The 12846-nt window shown below is 31.9% G+C and overlaps 1 protein-coding gene across 1 annotated transcript in view; it reads right to left on the bottom strand.

The window, feature by feature from the left end:
• The window catches only part of LOC113517868 (uncharacterized), a 91137-nt gene extending 83522 nt beyond the window's left edge, over positions 1-7615 (bottom strand). Inside the window, exon 1 of the mRNA XM_052903263.1 lies at positions 7415-7615. The gene's annotated coding sequence lies outside the window, so the exon portion shown is untranslated. The remainder of the gene's footprint in view (positions 1-7414) is intronic.
• Between the last annotated feature and the right edge of the window lie 5231 nt (positions 7616-12846).

Genomic DNA, 12846 nt, shown 5'->3' with positions numbered 1-12846 from the left:
AATATATAAATATTCATATTGTAATTAATAAATGACCAAAACAATAAATAATCATCATTTCAGACATTATCTGTCCGCTGCTGAACAGAGACCTCCTCCATAGACTGCTATAAGGAATGTCATAAGGAACGGAAACATTCTTTATGGCTGTTTACCATTCTACGTGAACATATATATATATATATATATATATATATATATATATATATACCATGTGCATAACAGAGTACACTGTATCGCCCACGGTACCCGCCATGCGTTGCCATTCCTGAGGACTCAGGTGTTATTCCTCTGTACCTTGTAAATTCAATGCCATAACCCACCCTTCAAATCGAAACAAAGCCATATAAATACAACTGTTTCACGGTAGAAACAGGAATGGGACAGAGGTGCTCAAGCAAAGGACTTTTGTACAGTTTCCCTCTGGTATTCAATTATCTACTAAACTATTAAATCAAATTCTTTATTTGCAAGAAATAAAGGTTATTATAATGTTACAATATAGAAATAAAAATATAAGTCGCATTCTACCTACAGGTGTGCAAAATTTAAAAGAAAATAAAGACAAATATACTAATATTAATTAAAAAAAAACTCTCCTGTTTATAATATTAGAATAATTAAAAGTGATGGTTTAAAAAAGTTTGTATAGATTTAAATAAACATTGTATCTATTTAATTCCATTCTTTGCGAAGATGTGTACGTATTATTATTCATAATAAAGGTCCGATTTCGATACGTCATCGTCAGGGGTGTATATTAAAATTTTATTATCTAAACGTCTTCTCTTAACGATGATGTATCGAAAACGGTCGCTTGCATTATTAATGTTGTGAACAAGATTGAATTTTATGAATAAAAGAATTTTTAAATTTGGAATGCTAAGAAACATGAAGGTAAAAACCTCTACACAGAAAACTACAGTTAGAATTGATAAATATAATTGATGTTCTTTTTTTAAAATCAGTTCATATTATAATTAGATAAACCTTTAAGCCATTTAAAATAATAAAAGAAGAAATGTACTTATAAAATAATACTAAAATTGATTAACCAACACGGTCAGAGGGAGACTTTGTACAAAAGTCAATTGCTTGGGTACCTCTGTCCCATCCGTGTTTCAGCCGTGAAGCAGTTGTGTTTGCATAGTTGTTTCGGTTTGAAGGGTGGGATATGGCGTGAATTTACTGGGTACAGAGGAATAACACCTGAGTCCTCAGGAATGGCAACGCATGGGGGGCATCATGGGCGAAACAGTGTACTCTGTTATGTCCATGGTACTGCTCATGTGTATAGGCGACGGTTACCACTTTCCATTAGGTAGGCCGTCAGCTTGTTTGCCATTCTAAGTTGTATAAAAAAAAAAGCCGAAATGGCTATGAAGATTAGAAACGTGATTTTTTTTATAAAGATCACTTGAATATCGTCGGTCAGTAGTGTGATTTTTCAAAGTTCCATAAAATAATAAATAATATTTCAATAAATAGGTCACCCCTTCCTTTCCCGTTGGTGTCGTAAAGGCGACTAAGAGCAAAAGAAGGCCAGCAGCGTTCCTCTTAAAACATCTCCAAAGCCTAATAGTGGTTGCCAATCCTCCTGCCAAGCATGGCAGTTATTGGTAAAACCCCTCTAGGGGGAGCCTTATGTTCAGTAATGGACAGTTAAAACTAATATGATAATGATAAATTCAATCGAAATAGTATCTGTTTAGAATTTTAACATTGTTTATGAACTGACTCATTATGTGAAGTTGGTTAATTTATATGTTATATGTATATTTTATATATTCTTTATTGCACTTGTAAATTACATGTAATATAGCATTTATAAATGTTGTGAGCAGGGGTGGACTTATCTCTGACAGCGATCTCTTCCAGTCAACCCAATATAATTATTTGAAACGTAGGATATTTTATTTAGAAAAAATACATAGTAACCGTAAATATATGCTCAAAATAGTAACAATATTTACGAATTTCTTCGTTATATGAAGTTGGTTAATTTATATGTAATAGGTTTATTTTAAACGTATTCCTATTCCTTTTTAAAAGGCCGGCAGCACACCTGCAATGCTGTAGGTGTTGTGGGTGACCATGGGCGGCGGTAGTCACTTACCATCAGGTGAGCCGCATGCTCGTTTGCCCCCTGTGTTGTAAAAAAAAAAAGTAGGATATCACAGAGAAATTACATAGTACGAAGGTTTAACTCTTGTACAGTCTGTATTCACACAAATTTATAAAGCTCCTTGCCCGTTCTTATCAGTTCACATTGTACTTCAAATGGACAGTAGAATTATAAAAAAAAAAACTTCAAAAATATAAAAATTAATCGGAATACCTTTGTCCTTATTCCACAGTATTTATTTTTTCAATGGATGATAATAGAATGGTAACCCCGTCTGTATTCTCGCTATACACGAGCGGGGCACCGGTAACGGATAAGAAAGCTGGGGATCTACCATGAAATAAAATTCCAAATTTTCGGATTCAATTTCGTGTTTTTGTTGTACCGAAATTGGCCTTGTAAATGGAGCTTAACATTTTATTCGTCATAAATCCGGAAAATATTTCACGGTAGACCTTCAGGTCAGTTGGCCCATTGTGACGAATATGTCAAGAATAACTCGCGATATTATTCAGAAGGAACCGCAAGGAGGTCGACCTGACACTGTATTCCATAGTGCATCACAGTGCACTCTGTGTATAGTATGCTGTTCATGTCTATAGATGCCGGTTATGGCAGTGAATTTACAGAGTACAGAGACATAACATCTCAGTTCTCAGGAATGGCAACGCATGGCGAGTATCATGGGCGAAACAGTTTACTTTCTTATGTCTATAGTACTGCTCATGTCTATAGATGACGGTTACCACTTTTTATCAAGTGGGCCGTCAGCTTGTTTGTCATTCTAAGTAGCATAAAAAATATGTATAATGTAAACATCCATTATGAAAGCATTTTGGAAACAGGACAGACGATACCATACGTGTAAAGACACGGAGAAAAGCTAGTTATACTATTGACAATAATGTAATTTAATTAAAAAAAGAAGAAAGAAATATCTAATATGTTATTAATATTTACGTTGTATTTTTAATTTTTACCCCCCGGAAGATATTTTTCATAAGCTATGTAATTTTTGTCTAAATAGTAAGGTAAAGAGATCAGCAAAAATATATAAAATAGTGAAAAAGTATAATTATTTAGGTTCCTCGATATTTGTTAAAATAGATTGCACATTCCGTATTTACTGGGCGTTTTCTTTAAATAGACAAAATAGAATGGTAATCCTACCTACGCTATTAGTTTACGCTGACGAGGTACTAGAGAGGGATATATTAGGGAATGAAGTCACGTCCTTTGGCTAGCGGGATGTACATACTCGTGTCTTGGTTAATTTTTGGACCTTATGTGTAGACAGAGAACATCAATTAATGATAGTATCTGCTCTTCAAAAATAGTCTGTCATTTTCAATCTAGTGCGAATGAATTTTTGGCATAGACACTTAGATAATTAGCCAGTGTATGCGTGATTAGGGATATTAAATTGTTATTACTAGTAACAATGAAAATTGGCGCGCTTTTGTTAAAAAAAAATGAATTACGCATCTGAGCGATTTGGTTGAAAGTTTTTATGTTGTTTTATGATTCAATATATTCTAAATATGTATAATTTAAACCTACTTATTATACATATAATAGCTTTTTTTTTAATTTCACAACAACAAAGCTCTTTGTGTGCGTTCGTTCAAGTCAGCAGAAAATATACAAAGCGCATACTTCAAACCAAAGTGGTTCCTCTACAAGCCGTTTGCCCGCTCACGGAAATTATTCAACTTCCGTTGTTTTTAACAAGATTTTTTTATATTTCTTAAATATTGCTCAAGATGGCCGCCGTTACATTTTTTCTTCATAGTTAGATACTTCATAGAAGATATAGTTAGATTTAACTGAATTCTTCAGTTCAAAAATTTCTATTCATTTCATTATTTATTTATTTTTACACTAAATATTATTTTAAATTTATGGTTATTTCATATTATTTTACTATGAATATTAAATTAATATTAACAAATATGCATAGCAAAAACCACAGAGATTTATCTAGAATATCATACATTCTGCTTACTACAATACATATACGTATATGATGTCCATATATACAGCGTAATGTACATAACATTGCGTATACAACCAAACAAATTCATATATATTATTAATTAACTTCACATGGTAGATGATCTCGACTCGTAATTCATAATCATTAGGAGAGGTTTTAACCAATTATATTACCAATATTTGTGGTGTCCTTCTGGTATGGTAAGTAGGTGTAGGAAATAATAAACAATGTCACAATGCAACTTACACGACCACCCGTCCGGACCGCGCCCAGAGAAGTGGTCTGGAGCGGGAGGCTTGCAGTCAATGAGTACATCACATATCTCGATTTTGATTATTCTTTTTCAATTTAAAAGGTACTTATCCCCGTATTGGTACATGCAAGTAAGGCATTTTTTATTGTGAATCATAAATAAGTAGATGACTTAAGTAACGGAACGTGATGGCTGAATAGAGCAGTAAGTAGTCTCAATATATGTTAGCGATCTGGCTAGACTTCGCTGGATATATATATATATATATATATATATATATATATATATATATATATATATATATATATATATATATATATGTTACTCGTTTATAATGTAGCCTTGTTTCTATAGTTTGAAATTTTTTTAAAATCAGTTGACTAGTATTTGAGCTAATCCATTATGGATTTTAGAAAAATAAAATATACCTACCGCTTCTACTCGTAGTTCGCGAAGCGTATCAGGACAAAAAATATACTAGGTTTTATGTTGAACATTTTGGAATACAACATTGAAAACGCATCCAATTTGGGGCAATAGTTTTTGCATGACGCCGGAACAAACAAACACGTAGAGAGTTGAAGTTTCTAAAAATCATTGTTACGACTTCTATTGCTTTTACTTGAGTATCTCATAACAATTTTTCTAAAATATCATATAATACTACGAACAGTAAAATGATCGAAGGTTTTTTCTTTGATCCTGCCAACTCTATTAAGCACATAATGTACCACAAATGTGACGAAAAGGCCAGACCAAGTAAATAAGATTAAATTACTATTTAAGAAAATCATTTACGAAATCAATATAGTATAACAGTAAAGGCGTATATGCATAGATGTAGGTATATATTTATGTATATGTGTATTTATACAAGTAAAAATAATGTAATTAATTTAATTTTGTCTGTTTAACAATTGTCACAATATTGTATACCGCTCTACTCGCTGACATTGATGCACTTCTGCTTTGGGTTTGCTGGAAGCAAACTCTATTAGAGTTAAGCTCGCCTTTGTAAATTTGATTACTTCTGTCATATTCTTATAACTGGTATGTACAATAAAGAAATAAATAAATAAAGACTAATGTCTATATAAGTTTATATATGTATGTTTATATATATGTATGTATTACTTATTTATATAAGTCATCATCATTTCAGCCATTATCCGTCCACTGCTGGACATAAGCCTCTCCCATAGACTGCCATAAAGATATATAAGTATTAATTTATATAAGTATAGTATATTATAAGTATATTATTAATTATATTGCGTTTAATTTTACCATTAGCCCATTTTAAGTCTTATTATTTTCACACTTTTAATTATTCCTCTCCATTTTAAGGTTACCTGGACAAGACTGTTAGTTAGCGATAAGACCGCTTATTGTTGGCTCTTTATCTTGCTTTTATGTGATTAAGTTTATGTTGTTAATTATTTATTTTTTTGTGTACATATTGCTATACTTTATAATCTATATAATTTTTTGAAGGGATCAATAAAGAGTTTTCAATCATTAATTCATTCATAAGAATAGTAAGATTCTGTGGTTATATTTTTTTTTTTTGGGAAAACTTACAATTGAATTACAGTCAATACATAATCAAATTTATATCTATGTTAAGCCATGGATCGTTTTCACATTTGCGTAATGACACAATTCATCGGTTTTTATACATGCAAAATACATACATACACACACATACATATATATATATATATATATATATATATATATATATATATTTACACACACACACACACACACATATTTGTACATATTTGTAAAGAATGTATGTATACATCTAATATATCAGACACTGTGTTGGACGGTTTAAATTTATCATAATTTGTATTGTTGCTTCACTGCGTAAATGGAAAAAGATAAAATTCAAATAGAACTCCGCCGGTGTCGATTATAAAACAACAAATAATGGTAATTCAAGTACTTTGTGACGTTATACATTCCATTCCAATTATTATGCAAAGTGTATGAATATGAATGAGTATGGTGCGAGAAAATTTAAATTTGATACCAATAAATAAAAATAATACCAGTACCAATATATATATATATATATATATATATATATATATATATATATATATATATATATATATATATATATATATATATATATATATATATATATATAATATAGTATATTAATTACTTTAAGTAAATATTATTTTCACTAGATTTTACTCGTGGCTTCGTCCCATTCGGATGAAGTATGTTACACTGAGATGTGTTCATTAAGCGGGATAAATGTAACGTATATTCTTTTCATCCCTTATAATACGTGTATGCCAATTTTTTATAGTAATTGGTTAAGCCGTTAAGAGATAACAAACAAACAAATTCATTTTCACACTTATAATATTAGTAAGTAAACAAAAATTATTAATGTGGTCTCGGCTATGAAATGAATGAAACGAAATGGCCAGAAAAATACACCTCTTCCTTTCTCTAGGTGGCGACTAAGGGAACCTAATAGTATAGGGATGGACAGCAGCGTTCCTCTTAAAACATCGTAAAAAGCATAAATGTGGTTGCCAACCAGCCTGCCAAGCGTGGCAACTATTGGCAAAATCCTCATTATGGGCAAAATCCCCATTATGGGGGAGCCCAATGTTCAGCAGTGGACAGTTAACGGCTGATATGTGATGATAATGAAATATTAATATAATCATATTAGAAATCGTAATTATCTCAGAACGCTACACGTAATACACGTTAATTAATTAACGGCGAGTTTATATTGCAAGAATTCGTAAATTACACACGCTTTATCTAATATTGTATGGCTTTGTAAATTATGGAATTAATATAAAGTCGAAATAATGCACGGAAGTAATTCAAATTATGTGAATTTAATTAAACTGAAAATATAGCAAGGTAAGAATTTACAATGTGGGTTTACCCTAATAATTTAATTAAGAATATTAATGTATCTAATATTTATAATAAAATTTCTATAGATATTATAATAAAAAAATATTGAAACAGTTTATAAAAAGTTGAAAAAAGAACTCACCGCTCAGTTGAAAACTTTCAAAAAATAAATCAGATGAATTCGAAATTTAAAAACTATTTCACACACAACTTTATTTTTTATTTTAACGGCCAGTTATTCAATGTTTTTTATTGAATTAAGACACTTAGTTTTTAATACCTTACTTTGTCACGTAACACGAAAATTGATCTATCGAAACACACGTACTTCGAGCGCGAAATCCTTAGTTCGACTGAAGCGAGGCTGTCTCCGTCTCCTGGAATATTGTGAAGCTTTTAACAACATCCATAGGTGCCTACTTAGACTTTATTTTTAGATTTCGAGTTAATTTTAACAAACGGATGATGGCTTATTATTAAAGGAACAGATCTTGTGAAAAGAATATATATGTACTTAGTTTTAATTGAACCACTCATTTTAAGATACACGGACTATTTTAAAATTTAGAATCTTAATAAGTTCCAAAATTTGAAATGGTTTTTAAAATAGTTTTGTAAATAATTTCAGAATATGGAAATATAAAACATTATCATTATTTATATATTATTGATTAGATACATAGGTATTAATAATTTATCTTTTACGTAAAGTATGATAATTTACTTGTGTTTTTTTAATGGGTGATAATGAAATGGCAGCCCCCACCTGCGATAACAGTATACGCTTGCTGGATACCAGTGAGAGATGATTTATGAGGATTAAAAGATAGGTCGGTTAACCCATCGTGATGAATTCACCTGGAATTCATGTTTTGGGCCGGGAGGTCGACCTGATAAGGTTTATTGCTAGCAACGTGGAAGCTAGACCCCATTACAAACAATGTAACAAAAATAAAGTCGAGGAAAGTACTTTATCTATGTTATCCGATATTTTGATTTGTTGTTTTTTAAGGGGTGAAAATGTAATAGTAATCCTGCCTGCATTATTGGAACACTAGTGAGTATAGGATAGGGATGATAGGTAAGGATAAAGTAGGCAATTCAACAATTTATTCAGGGGAATTGCTTGGAGGTTTTTTTTGATACAACTTACAACGGTAAACAAGCTGACGGCCCACCTGATGGAAAGTGGTAACCGTCGCCTATAGACATGAGCAGTACCATGGGCATAATAAAGTATACTGTTTCGCCCATGATACCCCATGCGTTGCCATTCCTGAGGACTCAGGTGTTATTCCTCTGTACCCTGTAAATTCACGCCATATATGTAAATTCACACCCTTCAAACCGAAATACAGCCATGCAAACACAACTGCTTTACGGTTTTGCTTTTTTCGATCTGATAAGGTATATTGCTAGCAATGAGGAAGTTAGACATAATTACTAACAACCCCTTTCCGCCCATTTGACCGGTTTTTTTTTTTTAATGAAAGTAACTTCATCTGCGCTATCGGTATACGCTGGCGGGGCACCAGTGAGAGATGATAGATGAGAATGAAAGCAGGTCAGTTAGCCCATCATAACTAATTCCACTAGAATTAATCATGACGGTTTCCAGGGGGAACTACGTGGAGGTCGATCTGATAGGGTATACCGCTAGTAATAAGGAAGTTAGACATACTTTTTCTCTCCCTATTTTAACCTGGTTATACTGGCCATGATTATGAATAACACTGCGAAATTCTAAAGTAATAAATAATTTGTAAAAATTCAGCTCTAAGTGTGGATAAAAGTTTGAGTACTTTAAGTGAATATTAAGCTCCAGACAGTACGATTTAAAACTTGCTAAGTGAGGATTAAAATGTCTTTTCACTGGGTTACAGTTTAACATATTTATTGGAAAATTCTACAACTACCAATTACAAATTTGCCGAAATATTATAGTTTAATTTATTTACTTATTACTTTACTTATAAGTTATATTATATTTATAAACATTTAATTAATTTTATATTTGTATTTATATATTTAAAAATGAAACGTTTACAATGGAATATATTTAATTTTTTTATATATTTACAGAAAAACAGGTATGTAGTAAATATAGGTAATATAGATACCGATCCGATATCTATATATCGGGTTCTGCATTGATGGTGGAAAAAACTCATCAACTATTTCGATATCGCCCATATCGGTCGGATATCCTATTTTTGAATATGTTGTAAGTTGCTGTTATCCAATATTATTTTTCAAATAACAGACTTTTAATATAATCGTTATTGGACCAGTATATAGATATTGTACAAAAGTCGATTGCTTGGGTACCTCTGTCCCATTCGTGTTTCTACCGTGAAGCAGTTGTGATTGCATGGCTGTGTTTCGATTTGAAGGGTGGGATATGGCGTGAATTTACAGGGTACAGAGGAATAACAAACACCTGAGTCCTCAGGAATGGCAACGCATGGGGGGTATCATGGGCGAAATAGTATGTGTGTGTACTGTTATGTCCATTGTACTGCTCATGTCTATAGGCGACGGTTAGCACTTTCCATCAGGTGGGCCGTCAGCTTGTTTGCCATTCTAAGTCGTATAAAAAAAATTATATTACTATATATTATTAATATATATGTAGGTACTATTTAACTTATATTTTTTTAATATATATTTTTTATTCACGATCGTTCGCGTTCAGTCCCGATCGTGAATTTAAAATATATGTCAAATACATTATTGGGACTTAACGCCACGCAATTTGCAGATAAATAATACCTACTCATACATATTTGATTTTTATTGCTGACGTTTTATCGTGGATTCCACCACGTCGTGTTTAAATCCCGATAGTGTATTTAAAATATGTTTTAAAATATGAAAGTTTAAAATTTAAACATTTAATCATGTAAAATCGTTTAATCATGAAGAAGATAGTTTTTTTATGCAATTAAGAATGGCAAACAAGCTGACGGCCCACCTGATGGAAAGTGGTAACCGTCGCCTATTGACATGAACAGTACCATGGACATAATAGAGTATACTCTTTCGTTGATACTCGGTGATTGCATATTCCTTTATATTTATGTATTATGTGTATTATGTATATATTATTTATTTACAGGTTATTAATTTATATTGTTGTTTTATTTATTTATTAGTTTTTTTTATCTATCCCAATAATGAAGTACCGCATTCGTGATTCACTGTTCATCCCAAAGGTTGGCTGGTAGAGAATGCTACTAGTATTAAGTTCACCTTTTGTACCATATTTTATTTTGTTCAATAAAGTTATTTAAATAAATAAATAAATTACAAAAGAAGTTAACAAAATTAGTTTTAAATTAGATAATGTATACAAAAACAAATGCTAACGAATTGAGAATCTTTCAACCGACTTCAACAACGAAAGAGGTCCCCGATTCAGTTGAGTTCCACACTAGCAGCCCGTCCCGGCGTCGCACAGGTGGACATTTTTAACATTACCCTTCACTGCTCTGCTCCTATTGATCGTAGCGTGATAAAAAGTATACTATAACCTGAAGCCTATGAACGCCTAGGGTTGTCACGTGCGCGTTTCCGACTCTTGTGAGACTTGACGTGTCTTCTTTGTCAATTTTAATGTGTAGTCACTCATTAAAATATTATCTGTACACTTTTATGACTAAAGATGATTGAAATAAACTTTTCTCATAAAATACACTTTAATGAAACGCTATTACAGAGAGTCATAACTAATTATAATTAAGCTAATGTCAAATTGACAATGCTACCAACATTAAAACATTACACACAGAATAAACTATTCTATTAACCTACAGTTGATTGCAAAAAGGAGCATTATTATTAATGTTTTTTTTTTGTATTAAAGAATGTTGCAATAATTAATTTTGTCTTGATCAAATTTCGGTTTTATTGTGGAGAAAATATTGTAACTGAGTCACAGCTCAACTGAGATAGAAAGAGTAAGACAAATTCATTGGATCGGTTTAGATTAATCGGTTTAATCAATGTTAGATTGGTGATTTTTCCTGGTAGGACTCCGTGACTGGGGATCAATAAAAATGATGTACGTTTTTATAAAATGCATTTTCAGAGATGTACAGAGTAAGAAGTGTCAAAAAAGACATATCAAATGGAATATAAAAATTAAATAATATAAAAATACACATTATAAAAAAAGGCCGATTGGCTAATTTACTAACATACATCTTCTTCTTTTGCCTTGCCTTATCCCGTTACTCGGGAGTTTCTTTTTTAATCGATAAAAATGGAATGGCAACCCCGTCTGCGCTATCGGGATAAGTTGGCGGGGTACCAGTGAAGGATGATAGGTGAGGATGAAGCAGGTCAGTTGGCCCACCGTGATCGATTCGTCAAAAATTAACCACCTATTGCATGAATCTTCTTCCACAAGATTCAACCGTTTCATAAGCGCTGAATATACGAAACGTTACCTTCTTTTTCAGCGTCAGTCGGATAAAACAGCCTCATAAAAGGTCATGTAATCAAGCGGCCGTGACAAACAGTAGCTATATCAACGCATCCATTAAGTCTGACTCGTCGATCAAAACATTATAAACTTTATGACTGAATTAGTTTAATGCCTTTCAAATGTCTGGTAAGTTAATTGAAGTATTTAAGGCATTTAATTAAGTAGTAAAATAATAATATAGGTATAATATATATATATATATATATAGACGGCAAAAGGAACATAATGAATGGGCTACGAGTAGCAGCGTCCCTATGTAAACATTACCAAAGCCTAACTTTAGTTGCCAATCCGCCTGCCAACCGTGGCAACTACGTGCAAAACACTTTTTAATTGGGGGAGGTTTATTTTCATCAGTGGACAGTTAATGGCTGATATTATTATATAATACTACACTACGTTTTCCCGTATGGGGTCGCCACTCAAGAACCTCTCTTCCCCATCGGAAGTTATATAATGAAGAAATGTGAAATGATTCTACATATCTTCCTTATATATACATATATTTATAGAATATTATGTATAAATATTATATTATTAAATTAGTTTATTGAATTTCGAATACCTAAAAAGTTTAACTAATATAACTCACCACTTTTTCGGTACATGGAAACTCAATAAACCAATCTAAACTTTATACGCAATATTTTATTTATCAAATAATGGGAGTCCATATGGGAGTAGCTATAACTATGTAATGACGTCACGTAAAAAGGTAAAAAAGGCAAAATGGCGGAAATGAAACGGAAAATTCAGCAACAGCACAAAATACCATTTTCCAACAAAATCCCGTTGTGTATTTATATGGTGAACGGATTATATTATGTAAAGTACAAAATACATATGGGAACTCAAACGAAAACACATTTGTACCTACTTACTTGTAGACGAAGTTTCACAAATACGTGTCTGACAGTAAATAAGTGCATTTTTAAGGGGCCAGCCACCCCCCCCCCCCCTGACCTTGCCCTAGATAATAATTCTATTTTTTTATAATAGTAATAATAATAGATTTATTTATTTATACTTATATCATTCCATAAAGATGATGTCTGATGGTAAATGGTCACTGTAGCCTATAAACG

This window comes from Galleria mellonella, unplaced genomic scaffold (genome assembly GCF_026898425.1).
Source record: "Galleria mellonella isolate WM207_F2 unplaced genomic scaffold, CSIRO_AGI_GalMel_v1 utg1386, whole genome shotgun sequence".
NCBI classification, from domain to species: Eukaryota; Metazoa; Arthropoda; class Insecta; order Lepidoptera; family Pyralidae; genus Galleria; species Galleria mellonella.
This window is presented reverse-complemented; position numbering and strand designations above follow the sequence as displayed.